Raw genomic sequence first — 13,739 nt, 5'->3', positions numbered from 1 at the left:
AGGTTGCCTGTACCAGATGTGACTGTAGTGCCTAACCAGCACATGTGAGAACCAGGAAGGGGGGGGCAGAGCCAGTGGGGTATAAGGGGTGGTTCCCTTGCTGGACAGCTACTCCCACTGGAGAGCATGACCTGGGATGGGGGCAGACCTGTCTAAGCAGGGCTACAACACCTGTGCACCTCATGTGGTCCAGATCAGGGAAACGCCAGGCTGGGCTGATTATTCCTACTGGTACAAACAAAATTAGAGTGTGTGAGGGTTGTTGGGGCTTAGCCACAGTCAGCTGGCAGAAGCTGGCACTGGGGGCTAATTCTGTCAAGTCAAACCACAGAACTACCTGGAGAGTGCATAATCTGGGAGTGGGAGTGGCCTGGGAGGGAAATAGTGGGTTCCTCTCTTTTAGGTTACCACTCCCACGGAGGGCACGAAAACTAGGACAGGGGCTGGGGTGGCTAGACAGAGAGGCACTCAACAACATCCATGAGGGCTGGATAGTGGAGCTGGTTAGATGGAACTAAGCTTTAATACCCATTGACATGTATGAGAGCAGAAGGCGATGTGGGACAGTCTGCTACACATACTGGCAAACCAGGGTAGGGGTCGGGCCTGGTTGGGGTTATTGTGGGTGCTCTGACTGGGCTGCAGCTCCCCCTGGTTTATGTGAGGGCTGAGTATGTGCTGGACAGAACCAGACTGGACTGCAACATCCATTGGTTCCAGTGGAAGTCGGGGCTGAAAACAGAACCAACCCAACAATTGCAACCACCAGCTGATCAGGGCGGTGGACTGTGGTGGATCCTGTGCTTGCAAGTACATACAAGAATCTGGTCTGGGAACACCTCAGACAAAGTTTCTTTGGGGATCTCCCCAATCGGAATGCTGGTCTTAGAACCCTAACCATCAAATGACAGAGGACAGAACAAGTCAATCAAACACTTCAGATGTATGTTGACAGTGAAATACAGGGCAAACGGAGACTCTAAGATGGACTATGTTAATCAGTAGATTCTTCAAAGATCTCATCGTGCTTGGTATGGCGAGATTGGCAGGAATTCAAAACTGGTGAACTATCAGAACCACTTGAGCAAGAATCTCAGAGCAAGTACCACATCTGGGAACTGGGGAGGGTGAGAATTGATGGGGGGAGGCTTCTCCCTCAATATCCCCCTTTACCTCAGATACATGAAGGAAACAATATGGAAAAGTCTTACTCACTCCTGTAGCCCTTGAACCTTATCACTATAATTAACTAGGTAAAGATTGTAAAAAATATAATAAAAATGAAAAAAAGAAGAAAAAGATTTAAATAAATAAAACAAAGAAATGCAAAATGTAACCAATGAGCCATCTCTCCAGGGGTAGAGAATTTGAACACCAGCATCAATAAAATGATAACTTCTGAGAATTTTCTAAAAGTGAAGACAGTTAGATTTTCCACTTTAAAAAAAAAAGGAAAAGGGCAAATTAGAGAAAAATAAAATCTAGAAATACATTAGTGATGCTAGTAACCATTTTTAAGCAGTTTTATATATAGGAGTTCTAAATTCGATTAATATAAAATTGGCAACAACCTACACATCTGTAGGTGAAAGAATATGATACAGAAGCTGCAGAGATTCTGTAGGTGAGTTTCATGCTGTTTGTTATGCTCTGGGTGTATATGTGAAAATCTTGTTCTGCCCTTGGATTTTTGAATATCACAGAATGTGACAATCACCACGCCTATCTTATATTTCATTTCCTAGGTAATTTGAGTTGGCAATTGTAAAAGGTAGATGTTTGCAATGTATATACTCTTGTCTCAAATCTATATTTGGCATTAGAACTTCGGGTCAATGTTGTCCAACAATTTTATTTGGCTATTTCCATCTAATATTGCTGCTGAGAGAAAGCGATCTGAGGATTCTGGATTGAGTCTTTGCTTTTATTCTCTCTAAGATTGTGAAGGACTCTCAAGATGTGCAGTTTATCTCATAAAAAGGAGGGCAAAGCTTTTTGGGTCATAATGCCTGGCCATATATAAAAGACCACTTAGCTTAGCGACATGCAAGACTAAATGGCATGATCAAAGATGAGAGCTTAGATTATGATAGAATTACTTCAAAAATTTTTATGACACAATTTCACAGCTAGATTTATTTTGCTCTTTTCATGGGCATTGCCTTGTCTCACAGAAAACAACTGTCAGAATGTGCATATGACTACAGATTGAGAGATTAAAGATTTAGAGATACAACTGAGCATCCCCTGGCTGAAACCATATGGGCTGCCTCTGTGTTGTACTTTAGCAGAGACCGGGGAGAAGAGGTGTGAACTAGGCAGCACAAGGCTCATCACAGTGTTCATGCACAGAAAGGCTTGTCTGGAAACAGATTCTGCAGCTTTCTTTGAGTCACATTCTGCTTGAACCCTGGCTTGACCACAAGCCCCGGCTTTGTTCCTAGTAAGGTCAAAAAAGCTAGAACTGTCACCCTAACCCTGACCACAGCCAGAGTTTTCACAAGCAAAGGGAGGGGATGAGGCAGCTCAGGCCCAGAAGTAGCTCAGGCCTAGCAGTTACATCAAACTAACTCATCTCAAAGCTCCTTGACAACACACTAAACAAATCAGGAACATTTTTTGTTTGTTTTCTCTACCACAAACAGGCCTATATATGTCTTCCCACTAACTGCAGAGGGATTTATATTCTATAGATTCCCCTGCACTCTAGACCAAGTTGTTTCTTCATCCCACAGGCTACCCTGTGAAGAGACTTTTAGTCTATTAGTGAAAAGTGCTATTTGTTTGTTTGCTCTTTAACTGATTTTGTTTTCACACTAAGAAGTTGGGTGTGGTAGGAGAAGAGATGGTACGCTCCAATGTAAGCGCTTCCATGAAATTCATTCTCACAGTAACTGCCTCATTTTGGCCACCACTTCAGCTATGGGTAATGTCTAAAGATCATGAATTATCTCCTCTTATTTTCATAGTCACAGTGCTTCTATCCCAACCATATATAATCAATCTATTTCAACAATTCTTGCAGCAACCGATGACTGCCATATCCCAGAAACAATACACAAGTTAAGACCAGACCGCTCTCCACCTCCAGTGAATTCTGTCTAGGCTATAGAGAGCTCATCCTAAGATGGAAGCCCCTCTTCAGCAGGAAAAAACTACAAAGAACTCAGTGCCCCACACCTTATCTATACCTAAGAGTCAGGATTGATGGGCCAAGGACACAAGCCTGGCTCCCCCATTAAGATTCCTAAATACAATCTCCTCCAAGACCTTTGCACTCTATTTCAATAGACCTTTTGCATCTGGCAGCCATTCGATGTCTCCCCAGCCTTCCTGCATTTCTTTTCACTTTTCCAGGGGGCAAAATATCAAGTTTAAAAGTGCCTGCAAAAGGCTGTTTTCAGCGCAGTCCTAGCTTCTCCATTTCTCCCAACTCCCCTGCCTCTCAGAACATTCCAAGACCCTAAAAATAGAAAAACCCCAGTCTGCTGAGGAACTGAGCCTACTGCTACCTGCTTCTTCTATCCATCTATTGGTAGCTACTTACCTTGTTAGATCTAGGTCTCTGATATTAATTCAACTCAACTGTGGGGGGAAAACTCCATACTTTTGAGGCCACTGTTGCCATGTGTTCAATAAGGCCAGCATCTTCAACAATAGTATCCCATATGGTCTTTGGGTTTTGTCCCAGCTGCTCCACAATCACTGCAGCTCCTTGCTAATGGCCTGGGGAAAACAGTGGAACGTAACCCAAGCACTCGGGCCCCTGCCCCACATAGGAGGGACTCCAGGGAAGCCCTCTGCTCCCGACTTCAGCTTGGCCCAGCTGTGACCACTACAGCTACTAGGTACAGAAACAGAAGATGAAGGACCTCTCACTGTCTCTCCTCTCTCTGTAGCTCTGACAAAATTTTTGGAATTGAACTTAAGTTTGAACACTGCCAGAAAAATCATGGAACAAGAAAGCCTAAAGAAGACAATACAATAAACTTCCTTTAAGCATTTCACAAACATTCTTTCAGAAGCATTTCTGGGAATTGAGATGTGACAGGGAAATGAAACTGAATGTGTTTTCAGTCTACATAACAAGACTCTGCTGGGTCGAGTCGGCTTGTCCCCTGTACCTCAGAACGTGACTTTATTTGGACATAGTGCCAATGTTCTCAGTGAAACTAAGGTCATACTGGAGTAGGAGGGGCATCTAATCCAAATAATGGTTTTGTGAGAGGCAGACACACAGGGTGAAATTGGCCTGAAGACAACAGTGTCCAGGAAAGTGGCTTGTGATTACCAAAGTGGGGATTGGCTTTGTACAGGTGCTCGGTAATGAATGAGCATCATGGATCGCTGGGAAACATCAGAAGCCAGGAGAAAGCCATGGAGCAGATCTTTGCTTAGATCCTTCAGAGAGCATAGCCTGTGGGCATTATCATTTTAACATTTAAGATGGACTGTTTCCACCTTCCAACCCGTGGTACCACCGGGCCTGCATGTCCACTTGAGCCCCAAGGGAAGGAACTCGGAGTGCAGCCGAGTGCTCTGGCTGAACCAGGACTGGTAGTAGCTGAGGAATCAGAGTCCAGGCTGACCCCTGAAGAGGTGCTGGTGACTATACTCAGTATGTCAGGGTGAGGAAAGTGGTCCTGAGCAATGGTTTATTAGTCAGGTGAAGAAGATCCCAATCCCAACCTTTAGGAGATTTTTTTAAAAATTAAACCTCTGCTGAGAGAGAAGGGGATTGGATCTGCCCACAGCACTGCAGAGAATCGCTAAATGCCTGCATCCATCCTGTGGAAGCTTCTCTAATGCAGTGCTCTGGAAGCCACTGGAGGGAGCTCGGTGTTCAATTAGGGACTTGGTGATGATGTTGGTAAGAATGTGTTGATTGGAACTACAAGCAACAAAGGCAGTGTCCCCCAGCCTACAGACAGATGCAGAGTTAGGGTAGATGCAGCATGACCTGCTGTGGGGTGGTTTTGCTCTGGGAATGGTGACTCGCTGTTTCTAACTTGGCTTGCTCTCTTCATGTGGTGCCTTCTCTCCTCTTGTTTCATTTCCTTGTATTATTAGTGAGAACAACTGCCTGCTGTTGAAATTAGGATCCTTCAAGGTCAGAGACTCTGACTCATGCATCCCTTCTTCTTTTTCTTTCCACCCCCAAGCTAACACTGGGATTTTCTGTTTATAAGTCTTTGAATACACATTTATAAAAGAAAAATCACAAACTTAAAAAAACCTGAATTTTTGTGTGTCTCTTGGAGAATTGATTTTTCTTTGCTCTCTCATAAGACTTATTTAATTGAAAGGCAGGGTTAGAGGATGAGAGAGAGAGAGAGACAGAGAGAGAGAGAGAGAATCTTCTATCTGCTGGTTCAAATGCCTACAACAGCCTAAGCTGGGATAGGACAAAACCAGGACCTGGGAACTCTGTCTTGGCCTCTCATGTGTGTGGTGGGGGTTCAAGTACTGGACCATCTTCCACTGCTTTCCCAGGTGCATTAATAGGGAGCTGGATTGGAAGTGGAGCTGCGGGGACTCAAGCTAGTGCTCAGGTGGAATGCCAGTGATGCAGGAGGTGACTTAACTTCAGTGTCCAATGCTGGCACCTCCTTCCTCTTTCATTGCTAGGTATTTACTCAGAATTTATTGTGAAAATAGGTATGACACTTGTTAATCTAGCTTTCATCACGTCTTTCCACCAGATATCACTGATTTTGCCTCTCTGGTAAATCTTTCTCCAAGACCTTATGTTTCTGATTCTAAATTAAAAAGGTCACTGCAACTTACTTCTTCCTATAAACCAGAACTGAGGCTGCATTATTTGCAAAGCATCAAGTTTGCTTTTGTTTTGGATTTTTTTTCTCTGAAACTGACTTTTTTTTTTAACCATTAGAAAGTGGTTCTGTGAATTTTTGCTTACTCATTCTAGAAAATCTTGAATAAAGTGAAAGTTGGGAAATAGATGCATGAGAGGAGACACTAGCCATAAACTGGATTCATTTGGAAGGAAATTTGATCAGTGTAACAATTCCTTATTTTTTTTAAAGAATTATTTTAATTTGAAAGGCAGAGTTACAGAAAGAAGGAGAGAGAGAGAGAAAGAGAGAGAGAGAGAAGCTTTCATCCATTCATTCACTCCCCAAATGTCCACAACAGATGGAGCTGGGCTGATCCAAAGCCTGGATCTAAGAGTCTCCTCTGAGTCTCCCACATGGATGTAGGGGCCCAAGGACTTGAGCTATCCTTTGCTGCTCTCTCAGGTGATAAGCAGGTGCTAGATTGGGAAGTAGAGTAACTGGGACTTGAACTGGTATCCATATGGGACATTGACACTGTAGGTAGAAGCTTAGCAATCTATTTCCTGATGCCACCCCCTCCTTTTTCACTGCTGCCTTTTGACCAAGATGGCCAAATCCTATTCTGAGGATAATTTTTTTAAAGATTCTATTTATTTTTATTCCAAAGTCAGATGTACAGAAAGGAAGAGAGACAAAGAAGAAGATCTTCCGTCTGATGATTCACTCCCCAAGTGGCCACAATGGCTGGAGCTGAGCCAATCTGAAGCCAGAAGCCAGGAGCCAGGAGCCTCTTCCAGGTCTCCCATGTAGCTGCAGGGTCCCCAGGGTTTGGTCTGTCCTTGACTGCTTTCCCAGGGCATAGGTAGGGAGCTGGATGGGAAGTGGAGCATTGGGGATATGAACCAGCACCCATATGGGATCCCGGTGCCTGCAAGGTGAGGACTTTAGCTGCTAGGCTACCGCGCCCAACCCAGGATAATTCTTTTTAAAAGTATTTATTTGTTTATCACAAAGGCAGATTTACAGAAAGGAGAGACAGAAAAATCTTCCATTAGATTATTAATAAGCATTGAAGATGAAGATGAAGCTGATTTCATCCGTGTGACAAGTTCATGTACAGACGTTTATTTAATATATCCTTGAATTGCAATATTTATGACTTCCCCAATATAAGCAACTGCTTTGGTTGCCTTGTACCTAGGCATGTGTTACACTGCTGGGAGAAATGCAGCCAATAGCTGGTGGGCATTCTGGGCCTCATTAACTATACCAGTGTGCCAAAAGTTGCCAATTCTGTTTTTATTTTTTCGAAGATCTGTTAGGGGTGGGGAAACCAGGTCTGGGGCCACATCAACTTGACCATGGACATTGTGGCTGTGAATTGTCTTAGGAGAAGGTTTTGGGGATGTGTGTGTGTTTGGGGGGACTGCTGAGGAAGTATAATACAGGTGAGGGATGACTTATAGGGGACATCCTTGGACCAAACCACTACAACTGCAGGTATTTGAGGGGGCTAAGCCTGGGTGGCTTGGAGGGAGGAATCTGGAGGATGTGTCTGAATCAGACCAGGACACCTGCACATGTGGGAGACTGGGCTGGGCTAGCTGGGATCGATCATAGCCCATTGGCCCATATGAAAACTAGGGCTTGGGGGACCTGTCTGGCAGGACTAGGCTAAAGAACTTGCGAATGAAGGGCAGGGGTGGGTCATGTTAGGCTGTTCCGTGAGAGAGAGCTCAGTTTGGGGGCAGATTCTGTGGAGAATTTGTGAGTTCATACCTGTGGGACTGCAATACATGCTGGATTATGCGAAAGATGAGGAGCTAGGCATAACCATGGAACTCACCAACACTCAAGGAAACTGGGGTTCAGAGGAGGCTGGGTTGCCCCAAGCTGCAGCTCAGCTCCAGTTGTTATGACCACTTGGGGAGTGGACCAGCAGATTTCCATCTTTCATCTTTCCATCTTTTTCTCCCTCTTCTCTGTAATTCTACCTTCCCAATAAAAATAGAATAAATCTCATTTTAAAGATTGATTAATTTTTATTGGAAAGGTAGATTTTATAGAGAGAAAGACAGAGAGAGAGAGAGAGAGAGAGAGAAAGATCTTCTGTCTGGTGGTTCACTCCTTAAATGACCAGAGCTGAGCCAATCTGAAACCAGGAACTTCTTCTGGGTCCTTTGTGCAGGTGTAGGATTCCAAGGTTTGGGACATTTCCTGCCGCTTTTTTGGGTTGTAAGCAGGGAGCTGGATGGAAAATGAATCAGCCGGGACATGAACTGGCACCCATATGGGATGCTGGCACTTGAAGGCAGAGGATTAGGCAATTGAGCCATTGTGCCAGCCTCAAATAAATTTGAAAAAAATTGTTTATTTTTATTGCAAAGACAGATATACAGAGAGGAGGAGAGACAGAGAAGAAGAAGATCTTTCAATCATTGATTTACTCCCCAAGCGGCCACAGCAGCTGGAGCTGAGCTGATCCGAAGCCAGGAGCCAGGAGCCTCTACCGGGTCTCCCATGCGGGTGCAGGGTCCCAAGGCTTTAGGTCGTCCTCGACTGCTTTCCCAGGCCACAATCAGGGAGCTGGATGGGAAGCAGGGCTGCCGGGATTAGAACCGGTGCCCATATGGGATCCTGGGATGTTCAAGGTGAGGACTTCAGCCGCTATGCTACTGTGCCAGGCCCTGCAAATAATTAAAACAAAAAAAGAATGTTTATGACTCATAAAATCATGGTATGGAACAGAGTCTTCTGTAATGTGTTTCCCATAGATATTATCATTAATTCAGTAATGAGAAAATTTAATGAGTATTTTTATTCTTGTAGATCTCAGTTACATGTTATATAATTTTATGAATTATGAAAATAAAATTTTGTGTTCTTTTCAATAGTGTAGTGTTATATGTAAGAAGAAAAGCAATATACATAGAAGATAATTACTTATGAGCATTTATTCAGACCTATAAAGAAAACATTTTATCAGCTTTTAAGAAAATCTTCAGGGCTGGCAGCATGACATAGCAGGCTGATCCTCTGTCTGCGGTGCCCTCATCCCATATGGGCTGTATTTCGAATTCTGGCTGCTTCACTTCTGATCCAGCTCCCTGTGAATGTTCTGGGAAAGCAGCAGAGGATAGCCCAAGTCCATGTGTCCTTGGACCCATGAGGAAGACCATACGAAGCTCCTGGCTCCTAGCTCCTGGCTTTGGGTGTACGTAGCTGTGACTGTTGCAGCCATTTGGTGAGTGAACCAGCAGATGGAAGATCTCTCTTATTCTTTCAGAAATTCTGCCTTTAAAATAAAAATACAAAAAACTTCATTCTGGTAAAATTTGCATATAATAAGTTTTATTACTTTTGAGTAAGGTTTAGAGTTTGTAAATACAAATTCCTTTTTAGGAAGTCTAACGTTTTTACTTGTAACTCTAAATTAGTTTGAGATAGAGATAGGAATAAAATCAGATACATTTAGAGAGATCTTCTATCCACTGGTTCACTCCCCAGATAATCATGACAGCCAGGCCTGATGCAGGCCAAAGCTAGGGGCTTCCTCTGGGTCCCCCACAGGTGGCATGGGGCAGGTAGCTGGGCCATCTTCCCCTGCTTTTCACAGGCCATTTGCATTTATTTGCCTTTCAGTAGTTTAAATCCTTGAGGGGTGCTGCATCACACAGATTCTGTGTCCAGTGTCCCTTGCAGGAAGACAGACGTGGATTTGGGCAATCTTGCCACTGTTTCCATGAGCATGAGTTACTTTCCTCAGATCACGCTGGTTTTGTTAGGTTTGCCACCATTAGTCAGGATGTTGTCCTTTGTTTTGTACATGTAAGCACATCTCTTGCCCAAGTAGAAATTGCTTTCATCTTGAGCAAAAACATCTTCAATTTTAAGGAGGGTTCTGTACTCCCCTTGGCTTGTGAGACCTTGTACATAGCCAGCAGAAGGGGCCTTGGCCGTAGTCTTCTAGACATATTTGCCTTTTCTTCCTTCCTTGCTTCCTTCCTTCCTTCCTCCCAAGATTTAATTAAGTTTGACATGCCTTAATTAATGCTTTAGAAAGTCTGATTTTACAGAGAGGAGAGAAAGAAAGATCTTTTGTCCACAGGTTCACTCCCAAAGTAGCTGCAACAGCTGGACTGAGCTGATCTGAAGCCAGGAGTCAGGAGCTTCTTCTGGGTCTCCCACATGGGTGCAGGATCCCAAGGCTTTGGGCACTCCTCTGCTGTTTTCCCAGGCCACAAGCAGGGAGCTGGATGGGAACTAGAGTGGGAAATGAACCAGTGACCATATGGGATCTAGGCGCATGCAAGGTAAGGACTTTAGCCACTAGGCCATTGTACTGGGCCCATATTTGTCTTTTCTTTTTTTTTTCATTTTATTATTATTATTTTTGACAATCTTGACATAATTAGGGTAAAAAGGTTCAAGCACTACAGGAAGATGGGTAAGACAATCAGTTCCATATTGCTTCCTTAATATATCTGATGTAAAAGGAGATTTTAAGGGAGAAGCCCCATCCAGTCTCTAACCCACCCCAGGTCCCAGATGTGGGGCATGCTCTGAGGGTCTTGCTCAAGTGGTTCTGACAGTTCAACAATTCTGAATTGCTGCCACTCTCACCACTCCAAGCACGATGCGGTTGTTGGAGATTCCTCTGATCGACATAGTCCATCATATAGTCTCCATTTGCCCAGTATTTTCATTGTCAGCATATAGCTGAGGGGGCTGATTGACTTGTTCTGTCCTCTGTCCTTTGATGGTTAGCGTTCTGAGTCCGAAAGCTCGATGGAGGCATCCCAAAGAAACTTTGTCTGAGGTGTTCCCAGACCAGATTCTTGTATGTACTAGCAGGTACAGCGCCCGGCAGTCCATCACCCTGATCAGCTGGTGGTTGTGATCGCTGAGTTGGTTCTGTTTCCATCCCTGCCTTTCACTGGAGCCCATGGTGTTTGTAGTCTGGCCTGGTTCTGTCCAGCACATACTCGGCCCTCACATAAACCAGTGGGAGCTGCAGCCCAGCTGAGCAACCCACAATAACCCCCACCAGGCCCCCCCCCCCCCCCGGTTTGCCAGTATGTGTGGCAGACTAGTCCAGTCTGTTACACATTCCCTTCTGTCCTCATACATGTCAATGGGTATTAAAACCTTGTTCCATCTAACCAGCTCCACTATGCAGCCCACACACATGCTGTTGGGTATCTCTGTCTAGCCATCCCAGCCCCTGTCCTAGTTTTCGTGCCCTCCCATGGGAGTGATAACCCAAGAGGGAGGAGCCCACTATTTCCCTCCCAGGCCACTCCCACTCCCAGATTATGCAGTCTCCAGGTGGTTCTGTGGTTTGACTTGACAGAATTAGACCCCAGTGCCAGCTTCTGCCAGCTGATGATGTGGCTAAGCCCCAACAACCCTCACACACTCTAATTTTGTTTACAGCAGTAGGAATAATCAGCCCAGCCTGGCGTTTCCCTTATCTAATCCACATGAGGCGCACAGGTGTTTTAGCCCTGCCTAGTCAGGTCTACCCCCATCCCAGCTCATTCTGTCCAGTGGGAGTAGCTGTTCAGCAAGGGAAGCCCCCCTTATTCCCCTGCCAGTTCTGCCCCCTCCCTTCCTGGTTCTCACATGTGCTGGTTGGGTGCTGCGGTCACACCTGGCACAGGCAACCTGACCTTGGCATTCCATATTGTGTACTGCTTTTGTCGCGACCGAACCTGGCTCGACGCACACTCTTCTGGCATTCAGATTTGCCAGTGGATGACATGAACTGATTCAGCCTGGTCTGCCCCCGACCCATGCCAAATGTATGCCAGTGGGACACTTTCCATGACCTTTTGGCTCTTTCCTTCCATGCTTCTTGCGCTTACCTGTAGGGTCTCTGTGTCCTGCCAGAGGAGTTGCCCAGGCTCCTCCATCAGAACCCATGCCAGATTTTGTGCATACCAGGGGGTCCATGAGCCAGTACGACTCAGTTCACCTCTTGTCCTAGTAGGAACAGTGGCTTTTCCTAACTGGTCTTCAACCCAGACTGGTTCTTGCTGTTGGATGTTTCAGCCCAGCCACGGCTTGTCCATACCCACATATAGCTAGCTCATATATGGCTCAATTGGGGTTGAGACCTTGCCTAGTCTGTCCCACATCTACCCTGGTCCTTCAGGACACCAGATAGTGCTGGAGTCTGGCCTGGCCTGGTGCGTCTTGTCCCAGTCCACACTTGTGTTAAGGGAGACCACAACTGTATCCTGACCAGAATGCAGCCCCATTCCAGCACACACGCCCCTTGGTGGGAGCCTCCACCCAGCTAGGGTGTCCCCTTAGCCCCTCAACCGGGCCTGTTCCCAGCCATAGATTGCACACATGCCAGTGGTTGCTCTGACTCAGCTTGGCGCAGCCCCTCACCTGTTGTGACCCCTGCCTTAGACACTGTGGCTCAGCCTCCGTGGCTCACGCAGACCAGTTGGTGCAAAAACCTAGCTGGGCATGTCCTGTGCTCCAACCTGGTTTCAAATTTTACTTGTGGGCTAAGGTTTGCTCAGTCTTGCCCGGTGCACCCGTTCCATTGCCTATTCATACATTGATGAGCCATTGGTGCTACTTTGCCCAGCCTGTCCGACCCCCAGGTCCAGACCACCTATTCACCAGTGGGAGCTATGGCTCATCAGGGGAGCTTCCCAAGTTTCTCCCCCTGATCTCCCCCCAGACCCAGTTCTCATACATGCCACTGGGCTTTAGGCCAGTGCCCGGCACAGTCTGGCCCTCCCCTTGGCTTTGCATGAGCTGGTGAATGTTGCAGTCTGGCCCACCCCACTCAGGAGGCGCACTTGAGCACCGCTGCCCCGACTAGTCCAGACTGCCATCGGTTCTCCAATCTGTGGTCAATGGCAGGCTCCCCGGTCCCACCTAGCTTAGTCCACCACAACTCCATCTCTTGAACTAACCTGTAGGGCTAGAATTTCCACAGGGTTTGGCCCACACATCCCCCACAGAATTTTCCCCTGGATATGGTTCTCTAGCGTGTTTGTTAATCTCATGGCCCAGCAGTCTCCACCTGGTCAGTTCTGCTGTCAGCCTTGTCATCCACTTGGACCAATGGGTATTGTGGTCCAGCTCGATCCTACTCACTTCAAAGTCCTGTTCCCAGCAAGCCTTCACAAGCTCCGCTAGGATGGAAAGAACCTTCAGTATATTATTAGTTTTATTATAAATAGTCTTTAATAGTAAATCAGTTACTACTATTAATTATTTTATAAAATAATTAATAATTTAAAGCCTTGCTCTTCTAAGTGGTCCTTAACCTTTCTTTAAAAAAGATTTTATTTGGGCCTGGTGGCGTGGCCTAGCAGCTTAAGTCCTCGCCTTGAACGCCCCGGGATCCCATACGGGTGCCGGTTCTAATCCCGGCAGCTCCACTTCCCATCCAGCTCCCTGCTTGTGGCCTGGGAAAGCAGTTGAGGACGGCCCAATGAATTGGGACCCTGCACCCACGTGGGAGACCTGGAAGAGGTTCCTGGTTCCCGGCTTCGGATTGGCACAGCACCGGCCGTTGCGGCTCACTTGGGGAGTGAATCATCGGACGGAAGATCTTCCTCTGTCTCTCCTCTCTGTATATCTGACTTTGTAATAAAATGAATAAATCTTTTAAAAAAACAAAAACAAAAATAAAAAAAGATTTTATTTAGGCCCGACAGCGTGGCCTAGCAGCTAAAGTCCTCGCCTTGAACGCCCCGGGATCCCATACGGGCGCCGGTTCTAATCCCGGCAGCTCCAATTCCCATCCAGCTCCCTGCTTGTGGCCTGGGAAAGCAGTCGAGGATGGCCCAATGCATTGGGACCCTGCACCTGCCTGGGAGACCTGGAAGAGGTTCCTGGTTCCCGGCTTCGGATCAGCGCAGCACCGGCCGTTGCGACTCATTTGGTGAGTGAAACATCGGATGGAAGATC

General features: G+C 46.1%; 1 pseudogene; it reads right to left on the bottom strand.

Annotated features, from left to right (window-relative positions):
• Positions 1-9,444: 9,444 nt before the first annotated feature.
• On the bottom strand, positions 9,445-10,466 carry LOC105942094 (large ribosomal subunit protein eL33-like; annotated as a pseudogene).
• Positions 10,467-13,739: the final 3,273 nt, after the last annotated feature.

This window comes from Ochotona princeps, chromosome 4 (genome assembly GCF_030435755.1).
Source record: "Ochotona princeps isolate mOchPri1 chromosome 4, mOchPri1.hap1, whole genome shotgun sequence".
Taxonomy (NCBI): Eukaryota; Metazoa; Chordata; class Mammalia; order Lagomorpha; family Ochotonidae; genus Ochotona; species Ochotona princeps.
Note: the sequence above shows the minus strand (reverse complement) of the source record. Positions and strands in the feature narration are given on the sequence as shown.